Below are 24,070 nucleotides of genomic sequence, written 5' to 3'. Positions count from 1 at the left end.
AAATAAAAATAAATAAAAAAAGAAAAGAAGGAGCAGCAGCAGAAGTAAAGAAGAAACATGGAAGAGGGCGATACAACAAGGCACTCTTGCAGAGAAGGAGGAATTGTTTTTGTTTTTTCTTAAGATGTTATTTATTTATTCATGAGAGACACAGAGAGAGAGAGAGAGGCAGAGACACAGGCAGAGGGAGAAGCAGGCTCCATGCAGGGAGCCTGACATGGGACTTGATCCCGAGTCTCCAGGATCAGGCCCTGGGCCAAAGGTGGCACTAAACCACTGAGCCACCCGGGCTGCCCAGAAGGAGGAATTGTTAAAAATGTACTTGAAAAAAAATGTACTTGACATTATCACCTTGGAGGAGATGCACATAATTTAGTAATTTACAACTACTCCAATGTTGACTGTAGTCTTCTGTTTTTAGTGGCTGCCACTCTTGTTTCTATACATGAGTTCCTCTTCTGTGAGCTTGCTATATATCTACATTTCCAGACAGGGGGGTCTTGGGGCACCTGGGTGGCTCAGTCGATTGAGTGTCCAGATCTTGGTTTAGGCCCAGGTCATGATCTCAGGGTCGTGGGATCAAACCCCACATCAGGCTCCATACTCAGAGGGGAGTTGGCTTGAGATTCTCTCTTTCCCTCCCCCTCTGCCCCTCCCCCTCACTTGCTCTCTCTCTCTCTCAGATAAAGAAATAACATTTTAATAATAAAATAATTATAATATTCATAATTGTATAAATTAGAAATCATCTGTGAATAAGCCAAGCCCAAATACATATATATGTAAACTACAAATAATTAAATATATGGAAAATTTGGAAAAGGTGTTGGGGAACAGGATAAAGCAACTATTTGATTTTATTTTGTTCATAGGAGCCTTAATTTCTAAAAGTTTTTTCTCCCTTACAGTTCCTGTTGATATGTTCTCAGAGTATGAAAAAGAAATGTATAGGTGGGTAGAGCCTATAGGCATTTGCTGAGGAGCTATTTCAGATAACCTGCTCTGTATTCTCCCAAGGTTCTTATGTGATCATAAGGGATCATCTTCTTGATCTACTGTTCATGAATAAAGTTGCAGAACAATTAGTATATAAGACCATAAAACATAAAGATGAGGAAGAAAGCTATATGTATGAATGGATGGATGGATCTATCTGACTTTCTTTTCTTTTTAAAGATTTTATTTATTTATTTGAGAGAATGAGAAAGAGAGAGAGAACACAAGCAGGGGGAGGGGCAGAGGGACAAGCAGACTCCATGCTAAAGTAGGCAGCCCAATGCAGGGCTCCATGCAGGGCTTGATCCCAGGACCCTGAGATCATGACCTGAGCCAAAGTCAGACACTTAACCCAATGAGCCACCCAGGCGACCCTATCCATACATCTTTCTATCATTTATCTATCTATCTATCTATCTATCTATCTATCTATCTATCTATCTATGCATAGGACAATCTAGAAGAATACATACACGCCTAATTGTAGATAGTGGTTAATTCAGGAAAGGGAACTTGCTAGGGGTGGAGCAGGGGTGATGAAGAAAGATGACACACATTACATATTTCTGCACTCTTTGAATTGCTCATGATTAATTACTTTTGAGTTTTAAATATGCCACACAAAGAAAAGAGAGTAAGTAAATAAATCACCAGCTGGGATCTAAAATACAAAAGCAAATTGCTAAACATGATAGCATAGTGATTTTTTTTTTGCAGTGATAAATTAAATGCTTTGATCTCACCATGATGTGTTTATAAAAGCTTATGGGAAAAAATAACAAATGTGCTTGGCTGTAACAATGTCTTCAACGGTAAATATCTTATTGCCTGGAAATAACTTGGAAAGAAAAGAAGATAAGCTACCAACATGGTGCTACAGAATAGAAAGACCTGGGACAGGGCTGTAACATCACTGCAAACATGCATCTGGGGGGATAAAACCAAATAGAGCAAGAGCAAAAGGATGTGTTTGAGAGGATATTGATGGCATAATTTTTAAATGTCAATTTGATTTGGTTGACATGTGTGACGATTACCCAGCATTATGGACAGAATTGGGCACTGTCTAAATCCCTATGTTGAAGCCCTAACCTTCAGTGTGCTGGTATTGGGAGATGGGCCTTTGATGAGGTAATTAAAGTTCAATGAGGTCATAAAGGTGGGGCCTAATCCAATAGGACTGGACACCAGGAGCATGTCTGCATAGAGGAAAGGCCATCTGCAAGTCAAGAAGAAATATCTCAGAAGCCAACCTTGAGGGCAACTGGATCTGGGATGTCCAGCCTCCAGGACCAGAGAAAACACATTTCAGCTGTTTAGTCTGTGATACTCTGTTAGGTAGCCTAAGCCAACTAAGACATCCACTGAGCCACTTCCAAGTGAGGGGAGGGGTTACAGAAGTGAACAAGGCAAGGACTCTGCCTTTTAGAACTGAGGCACAGTAGTGAATGATTAAGAACCGACTCTGGAGGGCAGCCCGGGTGGCTTAGTGGTTTAGCACCACCTTCAGCCCAGGGCCTGATCCTGGAGACCCGGGATCAAGTCCCACGTCAGGTTCCCTGCATGGAGCCTGCTTCTCCCTCTGCCTGTGTCTCTGCCTCTCTCTCTCTCTCTCTCTCTCCCAATCTGTGTGTCTTTCATAAATAAATAAAATGTTTAAAAAAAAAAAAAGAACCGACTCTGGAGCTATACTGTGCCATGTGATCTTGAGCAACTTACTTAACCTCTCCGAGGGACAAAATTAATATGCAGGGAAGTTATGACACTCATGAGGATTAATTATAAAGAACCTAGAACAATGTCTGGCACATAATAAGCACAATTGAATTATTTGTGGGTTTTTTTTGAAGTATTTGTTAAATACTGAGAGTGTTGTTCACTGGAAAAAAGGATATGAGGTCCAAAATATGATGAATAAGGGGTGGCTCAGGTGGTTGAGCATCTAACTCTTGGTTTCAGCTCATATCATGATCTCAGGGTCCTGGGACTGTGCCCTGCTTCGGGCTCTGCGCTCAATATGCAGTCTGCTTGTGTTTCTCCCTCTGCCCCTCCCCCCTCCTCTCTCTTGAGTGAATAAAATATTTTAAAAAATATGAATAACTTTAAACAATAATGATTTGCTTATAATTTTCATTTAACACCCTAGAGAAATTTATGTATTCCCTAAAAATATTATGGAACACCTGTCTTAATGTAAATTCAAACTATAATACTAAGGAGAAAATTAGTAACATGTAAATGTTTGCTTATTAATTGTGAAAAATATACTATACTCCATAACGATGTCACTGATAAGAGAAATCTGGTGTGAGGTATATGAGAACTCTCTGTACTATTGTTGCAATAATTCTGTAAACCTAAAACTATTCTAAGATAAAAATACGTTTTTAAAAAGGAAGATAAATCAAGAGATAATTGTTTGCTGAAATATGGACCGTTAAATGATAAAAGAGCTGAGCCATAGTAACCTTTGATTCACCCCTAATTTACAGAGGAGGGTTGATTTAAATCAACCTTAACACATACCTGATTTTCAAGGTCAAATTCACATAGGAAACAAAGGGGGACAGAAAAGATGAGCACCAACCTAGTCCATAGGAGATGCCGAATTGAATTTTAGTTCTGCCTGGACCTGCATTGTGTTCTTGACACATCAGTGACAGTTCTGGGCCTTCCATTCTCTATTGGTCACTATTGGCTCTAACATTCTTGATCGTCAACTTTATGTGCATCTACTTCACAAAGTAGGGCAGCCCTAGGGAGCAGACTCTAACCTGATGCTTTCTCCAAGCCTTTAGAAAAAGAATTGTATGCAGTTTATGCACTGATTTTTGAGTGCGTGTGAGTGGATTGTTAATCAACTAGACAAATACTTTTTGAAAAAGACTCAACATTCAAGGCTAGGTTTTCAGAGTGTATATTAGTCAACAAATCATTCAGATTTGGACAGGAGTAACTGTGGACCAACCCTGACACTAAAATATTTACAGAAAGCTTGCAAGGGAAAGATGACATTCTAAGTACGTGCTCTGACATGTTATTAAGAGATAAAATCTGATGCAGAGAAAGAGGAGCCTGGAATTGTTCTACAATGGTAACTGAACAAGAAAGATTAGGAGCTAATGCAAAAAGTTTTCAAACCAAAAAACATTTTTCAAGGTTTACAAGTAATGGAGCCTGATGCCAACTAATGTTGCAGAAATGCCATCACTGGTAATGCACAGATGGGCCACCTGTTGAAGAAGCTGAAGAATAAGGACAACTATTGAGTCAGCAAATTCAGGGAGAAATTCAATTGCCCCAAAGCCCTTTCCAATTCTACTACTAGTTGTCATGAACAAATTGTTGTTCATACTGTAATGTTTACTGTAAAAGGCATAATATTTTCCTTTTGTGAGATACTGTCAAAACACATATTTGGTAGTAACATATATATGAAAAGTCATTGATTCATAGGCTATGATTCCTTTTTTCCACATAAGTCATATTCTCCTGTTAGCAAATTATTTTTTTTTTTAGAGAGAGGGAAAGAGACAGTGAGAGCAGGGGGTAGGGTGGCCTGGGGGCAAAGAGAGAGAGAATCTTAGGTGGGCTCCACCTCCGACCCAAAGCCCAAGGCAGGGCAAGATCTCAGGATCTCGAGATTACCACCCCAGCAGAAATCAAGAGTCTGACACTTAATGGACTGAGCCACCCAGGCACCCCTGTTAGCAAATTATCAAATGCATAAAAGTCCACATCCTTCATGCCCTGCATTTAATCATTTGGTTTAATGTGATGGCACATTGATGTGCAATGAGGTTTATTTTTCTTTTAACCATTTTTAATAGCATTGATTGAGGCAAAAGTTCAAGAAAATCAACAGCCTCTACATTGGCTCTGAGTTTGATGTTATTTACAAGATCTGTGCTGGAAATATTGAAAACTAAGGGTGGCTCTAATTGCTCTCTTAATATCATTAAGAAGTTATTTCAAGAGTCAATCCCTTGGGGCACATATATGTAGGTACAGCATTTATATTCTGGAAGACAATGATGCATTCTAGGTAGAAAAAAGGGGTTCTCTTCTGCTAACTCTCTACCTGGAAGTACATTTCATTAAGCAGAAAGCTGGATGTTGCTAGTGTTTTTTTTTAATAGTCAGAAGAAAAATCTGCTGATATAAGGACTGAAGCATGACAACTTATCAAGAATCTGTCCTTTCAGAGCTCTCATGAGGTAAACACTGCAACCAATTGTCAACCAATAGCATGACTGAAGCTGCAAAAACTTAGCACATTTGATCAATATGTATATGCAATCAGCTAAATAACATTTATTTACTTACTGTTTATTATTTCCTCAATTGACCCAATTCCTAATAACTTTATTCTAGTTCAGGACTACCACAATGCCCAAGTTCAGGGGGGCACTATTCACATTTTGTTCAATTATAACTTATAAGCAACATGCATGATGCCCTCTTTGAATTGTACAGCATTGTGTCCCTGCTACAACTCATAAAAACACACAATGGAAAATGTATATCAATAAATCTGAAGTTATTATCTGTCACTTTTAGGAAAAGCAGACTTTCAAAGGCTATAGCATTTTGGAAAGAGAGATCCTGTCTTGGATATTTTCCTTCAGTTTGGTTCCTTTTCCTTCCCAGCATTCCTTTCTCTGGGACAAAGGCTCTTCCCCCAACTCTGAGCTATGTTAACGATACTATCAATCCCCCTTGATTACCGCAGTAGGTGTGGCACCCAATTCTGACCAGTCGTGGCCCCACATCACCTGGATGATAGAAATCGGTCCAGGGGTAAGCAAGTGATAGGAGCAGGGCCAATCAGAGTTCTTCCATAAGATTTGCTATGTGGATGTAGAGCTGTGAGGACATAAGCCTGGGAATGTTGGCAGCCCTTCTCCTCCCTGGAGGAAAATCCCAAAATGTAAAATGAGAGAGATCGAAGCCAAGGAGGGAAAAGACGAGTGTGCAGTGGAGAAAGGTATTTCTAAGAACATTTAGTTGCATCTCTTGATTTACCTCTGGTCTCCCAGTTATGTGTGCAGATAACCTAATCATTTTTTCCTCAGTATATACTGAAATATGTTAGTTACTTACTTTCAAAAGAGCCTTACCTACCAGAACCCACGACTGCAAGTTTTTTATTCCTCTCAGGATACTTGTCCAAGTTGAGCCAATTTAAAGCCATACATCCTCTCTCAGAAACAAAAAAAAAGTTGTTTTTTTAAAGATTTTATTTATTTATTCATGAGAGACACACACACACACACACACACACACACAGAGAGAGAGAGAGAGAGAGAGAGAGAGGCAGAGACACAGGCAGAGGGAGAAGCAGGCTCCATGCAAGGAGCCCAATGTGGGACTTGATCCCGGGTCTCCAGGATCACACCATGGGCCGCCGGTGGCGCTAAACCGCATGAGCCACCGGGGCTGCCCCAAAGAAGTTTTAAACACCAGATCGCTGGTGTTATTAACTCTCTTGAACTCGTGATATTAAGGCAATGTTTCCAGGCAATTCTCAAGGTTAGTAACAATATAGAACAAATAAATAAGTAGAATTTTTAAAAATATATTCTTTATTATAAAACCTTTCAGAGCATAGTTACTGAGGATGACATGAGGGACCCTGGTTTCACTGCCACCAAGTGTTACCAAATCTTTCCACTTCGCCACATTAAGCAAATGGAATTCACCACACCTTTTTACCAAGGTATAAATTCTTTCTCACATCAAGTGCACAACTTAAGAAAAAATGAAGATGTGAACCTTCTTTTTTTTTTTTTTTAATTTTTTTTTTTAATGATAGTCACAGAGAGAGAGAGAGAGGTAGAGGGAGAAGCAGGCTCCATGCACCAGGAGCCTGATGTGGGATTCGATCCCGGGTCTCCAGGATCGCGCCCTGGGCCAAAGGCAGGCGCCAAACCGCTGCGCCACCCAGGGATCCCAGATGTGAACCTTCTAATACTAGTTCAGTCAATAACTTATTGGGTAACTTCCCTGACCTTTAGTTTTCTGATTGTCAAAACAGAGACATTAAAAAAAAACTACGTGTTTTAGATTTGCTATTTTTTGCATTTTTTTTAATCCATCATGTATTCTGGTACCTCACACAAAGCCTGGCACAGAATGGACATTTAACAAATAATTGTTAGGAGAACTGGATAAACTAATGAATACATATTCTCCTCCTGGGTTGTCATAAAGAATATATAAGATACTCTAAAGTAAACATCCTAGTACCTAGCACATGATATTTGCTCATAAATATTAGTTCTTTTCTTCCCTTCCTTCATCTTCCTGATGTTGAGACACAAACTATATTTAGTGTGTCTGATTCTTTTTTTCTTTTTCTTTTTTTTGTGTGTGTGTCTGATTCTTTACTCACCATTTTCCACAAAAACAAGGTTCTTTTTTATTCAGAACCTTCCAGAATTCTCCATAAGACATCTTTAATGATATATCCTCTAGCTTCAAATCTGCTTCAGTCTGTGTGCCACAGCATTGCTTCAGAAAACCTTGCTCTACTTGGCATGTCCCTATGTGTTTCTTCATATTTACTTGTCCTCTTTCCTGGTTAGTATCATTTCCCACAGTGTCTACTACAGCATTTTCACTAAGTGGGATAATAATGATCTTCTGGGGTCACCTGGGTGGCTCAGTGGTTGAACGTCTGCCTTTGGGTCAGGTCATGATTCTGGGGTCCTGGAGTCCTGGGGTGGAGTCCGCATCGGGCTCCCCGCAGGGAGCCTGTTTCTCCCTCTGCCTGTGTCTCTGCCTCTCTCTCTGTGTCTCTCATGAAAAAGTAAATAAAATCTTCAAAAAAAAATGATCTTTTGTCTTCAACCAAACTGATCCATTTGGAGCAAATTGGAGTCCTATCTCCCTTATGTTACTTTACCTAAACTAACTTAAAACATAGGCCCCTTCATTTTGGATTGGCTTTCTTCTGTCTGTGGAGACCTAATTCTGAATTCCCTGTTTCACTAGGAGCAAAGCCACTTTTTAAATGAGAATAATTGCTTACAATACCATCTAATTTTATATTTTGGAATGACTTTTCACATAGATTATTTCACTTAGTCTTCACAATATATTCGTTTAGCATGACTTTTGGAGTCCAACTGAATTAGTTTGGAATGTTGACTATATCGCTTATTAGCTGTGTGATTTCAGGTGACGTACTTAATCTCTCTAACCTTTAGTTTCTTCACTTGTAAACTCAAAGAAAATAGAATTATGCTTCTTAGAATGATTTTGAGAGTCTAATGATATATATAAATCATGAACCATGATCAAAATTTAATCAAGGGGGGATGCCTGAGTGGCTCAGCAGTTGAGCGTCTGCCTTTGGCTCAGGGCGTGATCCTGGAGTCCTGGAATCGAGTCCTGAATCGGGCTCCCTGCATGGAGCCTGCTTCTCCTCTGCCTGTTTCTCTGCCTCTCTCTGTGTCTCTCATGAATAAATAAATAAAATCGTTTTTAAAAAATTTTAATCAAAAAAAAAAATAAAAAAATAAAAAATAAAAAAAAATAAAAAATTTTAATCAATGGGATGGAAGCCATCTAATAAATGGTAGTCACAATTATTATCTTGTAAACAAGAAAAACCAGGGCACAGACTGCAAAGGAAGCAGTCAGAAGGCTCTGTGTAAAGAGGAATTTTGATCCTAAATGCCATGTTTCAATCTACTTCTCTCCTCTCCCAGCAAAGCAGCCTACAAAAAGCTTCTTCACACTTTCTTTAATTTGATTGTTATAACAACCCTAAGAGGTTTATTCAGAAAATTACCCTTTAGCTCTGTAGGGAAGTGAATTTTAATGGACGAGTTTTAATGGCTGTTCAAGCTAATTGGAAAGGTTGGCCAGCATCACAATCCCAACAAGGAGAGAAGTAGAGCAGAAATACAAAAGAATAATGTGTGTGTGAACTAAGACGATCTGGCCTAGAGAAGATGAGGCTAATGGCACCAACTCAGGACAGGTGCATTAAGAGTGACTCACAGAAACTGAAATCTAAACTCACCCTCACCTGATACTCAAATATTTTTTTTCTTATTTTAGTTCATTGTCCAAAAGGCAAAAGAAACCCCAGCAAGAAGCAAAGAAAAATTTTTTCTTACTCCTTCAATCTTCTTTGTGCTCAGGAGGCAAAGTTGCTATTATTATTTTAGAAATGGTAATATTGGGGCACCTGGGTGGCTCAGTCAGTTAACCATCTGACTTTGATTCAGGTCATGATCTCAGGGGCCTAGGATCGGCCCCATATCAGGCTCCCTATTCAGTAGGGAATCTGCTTCTCCCTCTCATTTACCCTCTGTTCACTCTCTCTCTCAAATAAATAAATAAAATCTTTTTTTTTAAAGAATAGAAATGGTAATATTTATACAGCAAGTAGCATTCACTAAGTGCCTCATTTGTGCGAAGCACTGTGAAAGGTATTTAAGCTCTAATTCTTTCAATAATCTTACAGTGTAGTTATGATTATTCCTTTATTAAAGAAGAGAAAGGGTGCCTGGGTGACTCAGTTAAGTGTGCAACTCTTGATTTTTGGCTCAGGTCATGATCTCAGGGTTGTGAGCTTGAGCCCTGAGTCGGGCTCCGTGCTGGGCACGGAGTCTGCTTGGGATTCTCTTTCTCCCTCTTTCTCTGCTCCTCCTCACTTCGTCTCTAAAGAGAGAGAGAGAGAAAGAGAGAAGAGAAAGATTAGAAGAGTTTCTGGTTAGGAAGTAGAGTAAGAGTAATGGGTAGAAAAGAATCTGGTTCACTCAGCTGGAATCGTCTCCTCTCCCCTCTTCATCTTCCTCTTCTCCTCTCAGCCAGAGGCATTCATTTGTTGACTGATTGATTGATTGATTGATTGATCAGTGCTCTGGAATGAGACAGGTATAGAATTACCAAGAGTCCTGCCTCGAAGTGTGAGTATCATCTTAACTGACATTTGTGTTCTTATCCAGACAGAATGTCCTCCGTTTCTGCAGGCATCCCAGGTACCTCTTGGTTACACCTGAAGCCTTCCCCTGAAAAATGGCAACATCTCCTCCCTTCTCTGATTCTGGGGAGTGATTCCTAGGCCCGTGGGGTCACATTTCCTTCTGAACCGCTGCTCTGGCCTCCCCTCCCTTTCCTCTGTTGACTTCTGAGCAGCTCTGCATTTCCCATGATCTTTCTCTGTCTCTCCTTCATGCCCTAAGACACCCTTTCTTGTGTGCTGCAGATTTTACTAAAGGTTAGGGATAAAGGAGGTGAATTATACCTCAGAAAAAGAAACAAACAAAAATTGAGAACAGACATCATTTGTCTTAAAATCTTTGCCCTTCTCCGCTTTAGAGAATCTATTTCAGGCAGATACTTTTCACAGTCCTGTCAACCACCGGGTTGGCTATATGGCACAACCTGTCATTCCCATGTAGACCTGTGTCCCAATTATTTTCCTCAAAGTACCAGAGAAGCCAGCCTAAAAAATCACTGTTACCTTATCATGCAGATGAACTGGACCCCCTTTCCTTCAGTATCTTCCATCCCTGCCAGCCTGGTGCCTCCCTTCCATTCCCAGGAGACACACAGAGGCATCTTCCTAAAGGAAAGATAAATTTCTCCCTGAGGTGGTTTCTGTTTTGAACATCAAAGAGTATAAGCTGCTACCAGTTTTCCTCTTTTTCTTCATTGCATCTTGTCATTCCTGCTATATTTACATGATCTCTTAAAGACCAGAAAAGTCTCATTCCATCATAAAAACTAACACTGAAATGAATGGGCAGGGAAGAAAAGATCACATCCTATTCTCCCTGAAGGTAGGGAGTATGTCTCTGCTGACGTATTTTCATGAGTTTTCATTAATATTCAGGCAGTTGGGGGGCACCTGGGTGGTTCATTTGGTTAGGCATCCGACTCTTGATTTTGGCTCAGGTCACGATCTCAGGGTTGTGAGATCGAGTCCTTACTGGGTTCTGCACTGGGTGTGGAGTCTGCTTGAGATTTTCTACCTCTTTCTCTTCTCCTACCCTTCCCCTTGTTCTCTCTCCCCTTCAAACAAATAAATACACACTATATATATATATATATATATATGCAGGGAGCCTGATGTGGGACTTGATCCTGGGACTCCAGGGTCATGCCCTGGGCCGAAGGCAGATGCTCAACCGCTGGGCCACCCAGGTGTCCCTACATAAAATATTTTTTAAAAAAAGATTTTCTATCTCCCTCTCCTCCTACCCCTCTCATGCCCCTCTAGAAAAAATATTTAGGCAGTTTCAAGGCACTCATGTTGGTAGCTGTGAAGGAAAAGACAAATTTGGGAAGTTAAGGGGAGCTTATCTTCCATCTTGAAATCTCTATCAATCTTACAAGCTCAGTAATCATTCCTGAATAGGCACACATCATTTATTTAACAAATATTTACTGAACACATGTGAAAATGGCACAGGCACCATTAACTATCATTAACCTAATGATCAACAAGGGATTAAAAGCCTTTGTGATGGCTGAAATTACACAGTTCTATGTTTTCAGGGCTATGGGAAGATGGAAGACGGAAGCTCTCAGCTCTGGCTGCAGAGTTCAATGAAACATTCAACTTCACGTCATCAAATTGCTTCCCTTTATTTATCCCATTGTTTTACCCCAGATGATTAAACTATTACTACAGTTTGAGAGATGCATCAGCTAGACTTGAAAAATCACATGTATTAGTGCTCTGGCTCATATAGTTTTTGGGGAGAGGAGAAGGAAAGGTGTTCCCAGGAGCTGGGCAGCATGGTGGCCCCAAGATTCTGCCCCAGGGACATTGCTTACATCATCTATTTGCCTTAGGAAATTGGAGTCAATGACCAAATGCTGTGGAAAAGACTATGTTGGCATAGCAGAAAGATTCCAATATTAACCCTCCAGAGACCTAGATTTCATAATTCCCAACTCATTCACCAACTGGATAACAACAGTGAATTTTATCGACAGTTTTTCTTTTAGTGAAATAGGAGATTGAGTGATTAGACGATTCTGAAAGTCTATTTCAGACGGAAATATTACACTTAACTACTTGTGATGTCTACAGATAGAATGAGCCAATTTCAGTTATGTTGATTCATTCATTTAATTACTCATTTATTCCTCAAATAGTATAATTAAGATCATGAATTTTATGGTCAATTTTTTGTTGTTTTATGGTCAAATAGACTTTGATTTGGGACTTGGTTTCTCTACTTACTAGACAAATGACCTTGGACAGTTAACTGATTGCCTTCTTTGTGGTCATGTTTCCTCATTTCTAAATGAAAATAGTATTACTTTCATCAAAAGGGTGGGTTAATATTCTCCAGAGAAATAGAACCAGTAGGACGTGTGTGTGTGTGTGTGTGTGTGTGTGTGTGTGTGTGTGTGTAGGGGCAGGGAGAGATTTTAAGGAACTGGCTTACATGCCTGTAGAGCAGTGGCTGGCAAGTCCAAAATCTGCAAGGAAGGCCAGATACCAAGACCTAGAAGAGAGGTAATGCTGCAGCTTGAGGCCAATGGCAGTCTGCTGACAGAATTCTGTCTTTCTGAGGAACATCAGTCTAATTTTTCTTAAGGCCTTCAAATGATTGGATGAGGCCCACCAACACTATAGCTGGTAATCTGCTTAACTCAATCTAATGATTAAAGTGTTAATCTTATCTAAAAAATACTTTCACAGCAACACCCAGACATGTTTAACCAAATATCTGGATGTTGTAGCCTAGCCAAATTGACATATAAAATTAATCATCACAGGAGTACTGATCATGCAAAGAACAAATTTATCACAATGTCTAATGCAAAAATCCAATAACAATAAAAAATAGCGGGCAGCCCTGGTGGCTCAGTGGTTTAGTGCTGCCTTTGGCCCAGGGCGTGATCCTAGAGTCCCAGGATCGAGTCCTGCGTCAGGCTCCTTGCATGGAGCCTGCTTTTCCTTCTGCCTGTGTCTCTGCCTCTCTCTCTCACTCTGCGTCTCTCATGAATAAATAAATAAAATCTTAAAAAATATATAACTATTAAAAACAATAAAAAATAGCTATTATCATTGCTGCTATAATTATTCTTTAGTGAGTACCCATTTTTTTTTTCTGGGTACTAGGTTATGTTCTGAAGATGTAACAACTTACAACATACCAAACTTTGTCCTCAAGGAACCTTAACACAGATCTCTTAACACAGAGCCTAATAAGCTACCTGACCATTACAATACAGCATTCTGAATAATAGGAGAGCAAAAGACTACTCTGGAAATATGGGTATGGTAAGAATACATAAAAGGGCCTTGACTCAAAATGGGCTGAGGGGCAGGGCTAACTTAGTGAGGATCTAATGGGTGAATACATCCTAGTCAGGTAAATGGACATGAGTGAAGGGAGGAAGAAGCAGATGTATGTTAAGGAAATAAGTGCAAGGAACTAGAAATGAGAAAGAACATAGTCTATTCATAGAACTGCAAATATCTTATCATTTATTTGGTCAGAGGATGAAAGAAGCCATTGAAGACAAAAAAGGCAAAAAGATCACAAGGTTAAGTCTATAAAAGGGCTCTTACCAAGCTAAGCAGTTTGGACTTTAGCCCCAAAGCAGTGATGACCTAAAATATGGTAGTACTGTTGGAAATGGAGAGAAGAGGCAAATTTGAGAGATCTCAATAGGTAAAATGGATAAGGCCTGATGATGTATTAAATGTTTGAGGTAGGGAAGGGAGGAAGGAAAACTGAGACTTAGGAGTGAGCTAGGGTATGTTTAGAAGATGCTAATAACTCTTGTAATTCAAATAAAGGATATTTTAAAGAAAGCCGGAAGACTTTGCACTAGTCATCCGCACTTTCTGTTCTTCATTTTTCACATTTGTGAAATGAAGGTATTGGTCTGGATGCTCTTTGAAAGACCTTATCTTACTCTAAAATTCTACAGTCCTGTGACTACTTTGTGCAAAAATACATTTGGGGGTCAAGGGAACACTTTTTGTACTACCAAGGCAATAAACTGAAAAGCAATAAATAGCATCACCAGACTGGTATGTAACTATGATTTTGCAATTATTACAGGATGTCAGAATGAGAAAGATCAGGAAATTAGATAGCACATGCTAGTATCTTTTATGTTCTGTTTGAGCTGTCAGAAAAATAGGGGCGGTTGACACTGCAGATCTACAAAGATTAGACGGATTGTTCTAACTAGAATCAAAGTTGATAAGCAAATTTCTATGAATAGTGAAACAGACCAAAAAGCTGATTGGTGAAAAAAAAAATTGCATGGGAGAGAGAAACAAGCATGCTCTTTTTTTTCTATTGTGTGTTTGAAAAAAAAAAATTATTGATTGCTCTGGTTTCAAGCACTTGATTTATCTTTTATGACACTTGAAACCCAGTGTTTGCTCTACAGCTTAAAGTTTATTTGGTGAGATAACAAAGACCCCGCAGAATTCTAAAGAAAAGGATGAAATCAAATGGAGATTTGAAATGAAAACCAGTCCAGATGGTCATTGTGTCCCTTTTTTTTTTTTTAAGATTTTATTTATTCATGAGAGACACAGACAGAGGGAGAAGCAGGCTCCATGCGGCAAGCCTGACATGGGACTCAATCCTAGGTCTCCAGGATCAGGCCCTGGGCTGAAGGTAGCGCTAAACCACTGAGCCACCCGGGCTGCCCCATTGTGTCCCTTCTCAAGCTGAACTTGAACCATTAGAAGTCTTTTTGAGCAAAAACTGAATGGTGAAAAGATTTTCAGAGATACTCTGGTATGAGCCGTTCAGAACCCGGTTGATGAGTTACTGGAGTTCTTCTGACCTGAAAAACAAGGAGCTGAACATGAGGCTGTGATTCAACTCTCTGATCTTCTGGTAGAGTGCTGGGAGCGAATATCTCACATCATAAATATCATATTTGGAGTTAGTTATCATTTTTAGCTGGGCCCCCACCAAAAGCCATTAGAAGACATTTTATCAAAAATTCAGAATACATATTAATTTAGTTTACTTTAAGTGTGTATGTGGGATGTGTGTCTATAACTTGCTAGGTAGCACCTTAAAAATAACAGGCAAATTTAGTTTTTTGTCATCTTATTGTACTTCAGTAATCATTATAGACCATCTCAGGAGTTCCAATGTTCTTAGGGGAAGGAGGGAAACCTATTTTCAAACCTCATTTTGACAAATTCTGTCATGTAATATTACTGAATTCTATTGTAAGGGCTGTGGGATTTATCTAAGGACTAGGTGAATCCAATAAATTTTCTGATCCCACAATAATAATCATAAGTGATATTTATCTCTATCTCTTCATTGAATTAATAATTGAATGCTGACTTACATTCTTCCCTGACTTAAATCCAAACCTGAGAATGAGCTCTTTCTGAAAAATATTCTCAAATAATCCTTTCTGTTGTACAGCTAACCCTTTTCAATGTGTTTGAATTACAGATCAAATTCTTTCTAACAAATATCACCATGCAAATTTACTTAAATATGTAAGTAATTTTAGATATTTTATTCCAAGGCAATAAATACATTTAGATAACCCTAGGATTAGCTAACTGATTTCGACTTAACCAGAATAATAATGATGCTTTACATAATTTTGCTAATGTCATACTCAATCTATTTTGTCTCCATATTATTATAATCCTCTAAAGACAAAAACAGTGCTTATTTTTCAAAATAAGCACTGAATTTTCAGTCCCTTGATGTTGGTACCCATATCAAGAAGAGTTACTTGGCCATGGAAGGCATCCATTCAGGTGCATTCATGCCAGCATTTGGGGTCTGGGATAGAAGAACAAATTAGAATTAAAGAAGCTTCCTGAATTTACAAGGAAAGGGTTGAACAAGAAGTGTGAGCCCGAACTCAGGTCATTAGAGAATACAGAGGGGCAAGTCAGGGAAATTGAGGTAAGTGAGCAAATGCCAAGGGTGGAAACAAAAAATAAGACAAAAAAAGGAAACTCCAGTCAAGGGTCAGAAACTGTGTTGAACTGGAACCAAGTGGGAGCAAAGGCAGGATCTGGAACACCAGTGCTTGTTGTGACCACAGCTCTCTGTGCTCCTCTGTCCTTATGGATTCTCAAGCCAGGCTGGACTTTGCATGAGCCACAGGACTTTTTCCTGGCCTAGAAGTCCTTAATTGCTTGTAGGCACAACTCTGATGTCTACGTTGCCTTCAAATGATGGATACAAGTCCTTTCAAGCAGAAGAAAGGTAAGTTTATGAGTTCAGAGAAAGGGAGACAAAACATGAAACACTCCCAAAGAGGCCCACACGTGTTTTTGTCTCACTTCTATTTTATTTATAGTCCCTTTCCTCCTCCCGTCAGAACTTTGCTCCTTAGTACAGTAGCTTAAATTTATCCATGGTGTCCATTTTGTCCACGACCTATACCTGAGGTTTCTCTTTAGGGAGGATGGGGAAGTGCTGAGGGAAGGCACAGAGATTTGAGTGTTCCCCAGGGGTTTGCATGTGAGGTCAGCATTCCCCTCCATGTCCATCTTTCCTGGATTAACCCAGCTGCACTATAGACCAGCCAGAGTTGACATGATTGCCACCTCCCCTCCCCACCCTCCCACCCCCACAAAGGAATACCAGCAGAACGTGAGAGAATAGCTTTCTAATCCACATCACCAGTCCTCTTATTTGCTTGTGACCAAGGACATGGACAGCTGAGGCCATATGTCCATATGTGAATGACACTTTCATGGAGCTGCAGAATTTTCTAAAATGGGACACAACCTCCCTTTAAGCCACATTATGCACTAGACAAAGGAAGCTCCCCTAGTCTCTTTCCAGTCTACTGCTACCAAAAAAAAAAAAAAAAGGCAAGAAACTAGGTACCTGGTTAGATTTTACAGCAACATTTAGATGAAAACTTATTATACTTTTAAAATGTGATGTTATAGTATTAAGATAGCTCTCTCTCTCTCTCTCTCTCTCTCACACACACACACACACACACACACACACACACACGCCCCTCATTATCAATTCAATCCCTTTATATCACTAAAAAAGCCAGAGGGATCCCACTTAGGTGCCCAATTCTCTTCTTTTAACAGCTATAGTGAGGCATTCTTCCATTAAAATCAAGTGGCTCTCCAAGATCTCCTAATTTAGAGAATTCTAATTTAAAGTCTCTCAGGTGTACTATGAATTCATTAACAGAACACATAAAATATCACAGCCATGAGCCACCTGGGTGGCTCAGTCAGTTAAGCATCTGACTCTTGATTTCAGCTCAGGTCATGATCTCAGGGTCATGAGATCCAGCCCCCCTGTTGGGCTCCACGCTCAGCTTGGAATCTGCTTGAGATTCTTCCTCTCTGCCCCTCCTCTCGCTCACTTGTGCACATGTCACTCTCTCTCTCAAATAAATAAATAAATCTTTAAAAAATATATATCACAGACTTACACCCATATCCATACAATTTAGACAAGACAAGATGATTGGCCACTTTCTAAGTATCAGTTTCCTTAGACCGAAATTTTTCAAAACATGCTATAGAAATTAGGGAGTTGCTTAGTCAGTAAGGATGGAGACAATGGGCATAAGCAGAGAGGTGTCACCACATAGCTAAAGCAGCTTCATTTTGAAAAGTATTTTTATATACTAGGGCTTCTCAGAATTTTCCTCTCTGCAAAATTTTAAGAACTATTGCCTTATAAAGTAGTATTTTCCAGGCTGAAGTAGTGTTCTCAGACTCCAATAAATGTCTCATAACCAAGAATCACATTACTTTTAAAGCTGTTGACCTTGATGGGATTGGAAGGGAGTGAGGCTGGTAAGGAACAGGCAGAGAAAATCAAAGAGAAGAAAAACAGAAAAGCTTCATGGTTTCTATTCACCAAGTATATCAATCACTATGCCAGCTGTCCAGTGACCATCACCTGTCAACTTAAAACTCAAATGGCTACCCAGCAATGTCACTCCTACATAACTATTTGAGGAAAGAGAGAGACCACGTCCACAAAAAGCCTTATATGGGAATGTTCACATCAAATGCATTCATCATAGCCCCCAAATGAAATCAGCCCAAATGTCCACCAGCAGGGCAAATGGTGGTACGCCCATGCAATGGAACTACTCAACAGTAACAGTGGAGGGACTTCTAATACAACAACATGAATAAATCTCATAATGATTGTGCTGAATGGAAAAAGCTAGACCAGACCCAAAAGAGTATATCTTGTATGCTTTCATTCATATGAACTTCTAGAACAGGCAAGTCTAATCTATGGTAGGAAAAAAAAAATCAGAACAATGGTAGCTTCAGGGAAGGGATATGAAGTGACTGGGAGGTGATACAAGGGAAGTTTATAGTCATGAACATGTTCTATATTTTGACTGAGGTATGGATCACATGAGTGTATTTGTCAAAACTGATCAAATATAAGCTTATGAGTTGTGCATTTCTTTGTCTGAAAGTTTGATCTGAATAGGCTTGATTTGTGGGGAAAATACTCAACCAAGAAACAAGATATGGCCAAAAATTGAGAAAATATAGAAAAATATCTTTATGAGCTCAGACTAGAAAACGATTTCTTAAAGATACGCAAAATGTTCTACATAGAAAATATTGATAAATATCTTTATCAAAACTTAAAATTCATGTGAAGAGGAGATGTAGAGAAAAGGTCAATGAAGAAATTATCAATAAACATTGTAAAGGAAGCTTACAGATGGCAGCTACCCTTGTGCTGAGCATACCTATAGAGTTGTTGAATCACTGTGTTGTACACCTGAAATGAGCCCGTCATTCATGCTTCAATAAATAAATAAAACATAAAAATAAATGAAAGGATACTTGACTTTACAAGTAATCAGGTGAATGCAAATTTTTTTTAAGGAAACAATTTCATATTTGGCACATTGGTAATAGTTTCTGGCACAATTGGTAATAGACACTTGTGATTTGGTGAAGCTGTGGGATTATAAATCATACTGTGCTGTGTGATTGTCAATCAGCTCAGCAAATTCAGCCATTTTAGTAACAAAACACATTCTAACCTAGAAATTGCATTTCTGTTATGTACCTAGAGATACTCTTACCTGGGCACAAAGGATACATGCAAGGATGGCCATTGTAGCAGTATTTGTACCAGTGAAAAGATGGATTCCACTGCAATGTCCTTCAATAAAGAGATGGATATGTAAAAGGTGGTGCACTCCTGTGGGGCAATATTACAAGGCAGTTGAAAAGAATAAACTGTATCTACATGTATCAAGATAGCTACATTTCAAAAACATGTTAAAATAAACACAATACTGGGACACCTGGGTGGCTCAGTTGGTTAAGAGGCTGACTCTTGATTTTGGCTCAGGTCATGATCTTGAGGTCCTGGGATCAAGCCCCACAGTGGGCTCTGTGATCAGTAGTGAGTCAGCTTGGGGATTCTCTCTCTCCCTCTCCCTCTGCCCCTCCCCCCGCTCATGCTCTCTCTCTCATGCTCTCTCTCTCTCTCTCTCTCTCAAATAAAGTTTTTAAAAACTAAAACAAATAAATACAATATCATATTTAAAGATATATAACCAAATGTGTAAAAGCTGGATCAGAAGGATCCCCACAAGAACTTTAATGTTGGCTATGCCTGGGAAACAAAGAAAGGAAAAACAAGTGATGTAATAATTGAAAAGGATTTTATCTGAAGTTTATTATCAAAAAATGATAAGAAGCATTTAAATGTAAATGAATGAATCTTGATTTATTTCAGATATCTTGTAGAAAAATTAACTTAAAATGAATCACAAACATTTAGGCATGGATTCAAGTTTGTGACCTTGGGTTAAGCAAATAGGTCTTAGATGGGACATCTAAAGCACAAGCCATAAAAGAAATAAAATTGATAAATTGGACTTCATAAAAATACGAAACTGTTGCTCTTGGAAAGACCCTGCTAAAAGCATGAAAGGACAAGCCACAGACTGGGAGAAAATACTTGAAAATCACTTATTTGGCAAAAAATTGTATCCAGACCCAGCAATTGCACTGCTGGGGATTTATCCCAAAGATACAGATGCGTTGAAATGCCGAAACACCTGCACCCCAATGTTTATAGCAGCAATGTCCACAATAGCCAAACTGTGGAAGGAGCCTCGGTGTCCACCAAAAGATGAATGGATAAAGAAGATGTGGTCTATGTATACAATGGAATATTACTCAGCCATTAGAAACAACAAATACCATTTGCTTCCACGTGGATGGAATTGGAGGGTATTATGCTGAGTGAAATAAGTCAATTGGAGAAGGACAAACATTATATGGTCTCATTCATTTGGAGAATATAAAAATTAATGAAAGGGAATAAAAGGAAAGGAGAGAAAATGAGTGAAAATATCAGTGAGGGTGACAAAACATGAGAGACACCTAACTCTGGGAAACGAACAAGGGATAGTGGAAAGGGAGGTGGGTGGAGGAGTGGGGTGACTGGGTGATGGGCACTGAGGGGGGCACTTGGCGGGATGAGCACTGGGTGTTATGCTATATGTTGACAAATTGAACTCCAATAAAAAAATTTTTTAATTGTATCCAGAATATATGAAGAATTATTGAAATTTAACAATAAGAAAATGAACAACTGAATTTTTTTTAAAGATTTTATTTATTTGACAGGGGGCTAGAGAAAGCCAGAGAGCACAAGCAGGGAGAATGGCAGAGGGAGAGGGATAGGGAGAAGCAGGCTCCCTGCTGAGCAGAGAGCCTGATTCAGGACTCATCCCAGGACCTCAGGGTCACGGAGCCAAAGGCAGATGCTCAGCCACTAAGCCACCCAGGTGCCCCCTGAATTTTTTTTTTTAATGAGGAAAGATTTGAACAGATACTTCCCTAAAGGAAATACATGTAGAGCCAAGAAGCCACATGAAAGATGCCCAATGTCATTAGTCATTAGAGAAATGCAAATTAAAACCATGATGAGACAACACTACACCTAACAGAATAGCTTTAAAAAAAAAAAAAAAAAAAAAAAAGACCCTGACAACTCCAAGTGCTGGCAGGGTGGCAGGGATGAGGGGCAAATGGAATCTCAGATCCTAGGGCTGGAAATGCACAGTGGCACAGCCACTTTGGAAAACCTTAGGCAAAGAAATGTCGGTGCTGCAGGTGAAATCAGGCAGCCGTAAGGACAAGAGAAGATGGGTGGGGTACCCATAGCATGTTTCCACCCTCAAGTAACTGTACGTCAGTTCCCAATTTACTGACGGTTCTGTTGGGTTCTTATAAAGTAGGGCAATCCAGCCATAAAGATTCACCATCTTGCATATCCTAAATGCTTTATCCACAATCCTAAGAAGCACAAGATAAAAAGGGATGTTTGCCACCAGTGCCAGGTACAATCAAACCAACAGCCTACATACCAACACTCTGTGTATTTTGAGGTGAGCCTGCTCTGTCTCTAGAGGAGAATGACTAGGGCTGCCAACCCCAGATTCCACTCCCACCACATGGAATGTTCTCTCTTTGCAAAATTTTAAGAACTATTGCCTTATAAAGTAGTATTTTCCAGGCTGAAGTAGTGTTCTCAGACCCCCCCAGATATGAAGAGTACTTCTGTAGTTGAGATTCCTGAGTGAGTGTAGTGAAGAAGGGGTAGGAAGAGGGGAAAGGCGGGGAGGACGACAAGACACTGAATTCCTGCCAACGCTTTGTCTAGCTTCCTAGGTCCTCTCCCTGGGGCAGCCCTGAGCCTCTCTCCATATGCAACTCCGTGTAAAGTGCTCTAAGAAATGCTGCCCACATCTGCAGTGTCTTCTAAATCTGCTGCCCTGTGCCAAATATTATCTCTATGTCTAGGAGATTTAAATATTGGCCTTGATGCTTATGAATCTTGAAACTCTGAATTCTGTCTTGCCATCAACTGTGGTTGACAGTGATACACAACACAAAAAGGAACTCTGGGCAAGGGCCTACTTTATTCCATCTCTTTCCTGGTGCAACTCCATTTGGTAACTTTAAAAAAGTAACTTTGTGAGATAAAATTTTCATACAATAAAATGCATTCATTTAAAATGTACAATTGGATGAGTTTTAACAAATGTGTATTCCCATGTATAAGCACCACTATATTTGAGATATAGAGCATTTTCATCATCCCAAAACATGTCCTTTGCAGCCAATCTCTACCCTAGGGAACCACTGTTCTGCTTTGTTACTAAACATTAGTCTTGCCTTTTCTAGAATTTCATGTAATTGGAAATATACATTATTATACTTTTTTTGTCTGACTTCTCTTAATTTTTAAAATGATTTCTCTGTTTATTTGAGAAAGAGTGAGTGAGTGTGCAGGGGAAGGGGCAGAGGAAGAGGGAGAGAGAAACTCCAAGCCAACTCCATGCTGAGCACAGAGACGGATGTGGGCTCGATCCTACCACCCTGAGATTATGACCTGAGCCAAAACCAAGAGTTGGAGGCTTAACCACCCAGGCATCCCAACGAATTTTTGAAATTCATTCATTTTATTGTGCATGTTAGTAATTCACTCCTTTTTATTGCTGAATAGTATGCCAGATTATTTTTTAATATAAGGACAACTTTTTCACCTCTGAATATAGCTAGGCCAGAGATAGCAAGCTTAAGTGCCTAGAGAAGCCAGACAAATAATATGAAAGAAAGGGGCTGGTATAAGAAAATTTATTTTCGAAACGCTAAACCCTCTTGTTATAGCTTTATTTTCCAAGGAAATAGTTCATTGAGGAAAATATAAGTGTAATTATGATGACAAATGGTCATGAACAGTTGGCTTTTATTTTGGAGGATAAGTAAAGAAGGAATGGGATAGTGGCAATTTATAGAGCCCATGGCCACCTGTGGGAAGCAACTCTGCTATGTCGGATGCAGGGCCAAATTTCAAATCTTCTTATTGTCCTACAGAAGCAGGAAGCCTGGGTTTGTATGTGAAATCGCCTGAGTTGTAAACATTGGACATAAATGTAAATGGTATTAAAATGACAAAAACAAAGAGACCTGGGGGCCAGATGAGGACTGAAAGACCCCATACTGTGTCCTCTGATGTGGACAGACTAAAAGCTCAGCCAAGCCACTCACCCCAGGCATGCTTTCTGTCCTGCTAGGTAGGACTTTCCCGTCTAGAAGTCCCAGGGTTGGCTCACTTCATTGTCTGCATGGAAGAGAAGGGAAAAAAGAGAAGCAAAAATTTTCTAAGGTCCTAAAAAGAACAGAGGAAGCAAATATGTGCTAGTATGGGAAGACAGACACTGGAATCACCTGGAATGGGAATACGTAGATTCTCAGATCCCCTGGCAAATAAAGTATGTAATTAGAATCTTTGGTGGCTGGGCCTGCTGTAGATTTCCATTTTAACAAGCTCTTTGGGCAATTCTTACCCTCATTGAAGTCTGACATCCTCTGCATTGCATTTTTCTACCTTTACCATAGAGGATTCGGTTGTCATTGGATCCATTTTGTCCTGCATCTAAATTTGAGGTCTCTTGTGAGAAGAGCATTACGGGGAAAGAAAGGAAGGCTTTGGGCACCCCCTAGGGGTTATCTTGCACAGTGAACAGTGAACAGCTTCTTAATGAGAAGTGGTTTTTCTGAGGTATTAGGAATAAATAGGTAGTATGTTTGAACCCTCATTGGCATGCAGCAGTGTGATTGAGCATTCACCTAAATTATCGGATATGAACCTTTGAGGCAGGAACTATAATTACTTTCCTGTTTCAGGGGAGGAAATTCACCTGTAAACCCAGGGGCATAGCTGATCACTCTCTCTTCCTCAAGATATTTTCTTTGCTTGGCTTCCAGGACATCATACCTTTTTTCATTTGCCTCCTAGCTCATTGGCAATTCTTTCTCAGTGTTCGTGTTAGTCGCCCCCTCTTCTCCAAGACCTTCTAATTTTGGAGTACCCCAGGGATCAGTCCTTGTTTTTCTTCCTTCCCTGTACTAAGTTTTGTCAAATTGAAGTATAATTAACATACAGTGTTACATTAGTTTCAGGCGTACAAGCATTCAACAATTCTATATATTGCTCAGCGCTCGTCACATGACAAGTGTGCTCTTAATCCCCTTTATCTATTTCACCCGTCCCCCTACTCACCTGCCCTCTGGCAACCACCAATTTGT

The 24,070-nt window shown here is 39.6% G+C and overlaps 1 long non-coding RNA gene across 3 annotated transcripts in view; it reads right to left on the bottom strand.

Moving 5' to 3' along the window:
- Window positions 1-9,489: 9,489 nt before the first annotated feature.
- LOC144318838 (uncharacterized) overlaps window positions 9,490-24,070 on the bottom strand; it is a 107,810-nt gene continuing 93,229 nt past the window's right edge. For 2 of the 3 annotated variants that reach the window (XR_013384820.1, XR_013384821.1), the window contains exons 4-7: window positions 23,030-23,102; window positions 19,039-19,157; window positions 10,478-10,579; window positions 9,490-9,874 (exon numbers count right to left, since the gene is read on the bottom strand). This is a non-coding gene — a long non-coding RNA (uncharacterized LOC144318838). The remainder of the gene's footprint in view (window positions 9,875-10,477; window positions 10,580-19,038; window positions 19,158-23,029; window positions 23,103-24,070) is intronic. The other variant, XR_013384823.1, reaches the window with a different exon arrangement.

Source organism: Canis aureus, chromosome 1, assembly GCF_053574225.1.
Source record: "Canis aureus isolate CA01 chromosome 1, VMU_Caureus_v.1.0, whole genome shotgun sequence".
NCBI classification, from domain to species: domain Eukaryota; kingdom Metazoa; phylum Chordata; class Mammalia; order Carnivora; family Canidae; genus Canis; species Canis aureus.
Note: the sequence above shows the minus strand (reverse complement) of the source record. Positions and strands in the feature narration are given on the sequence as shown.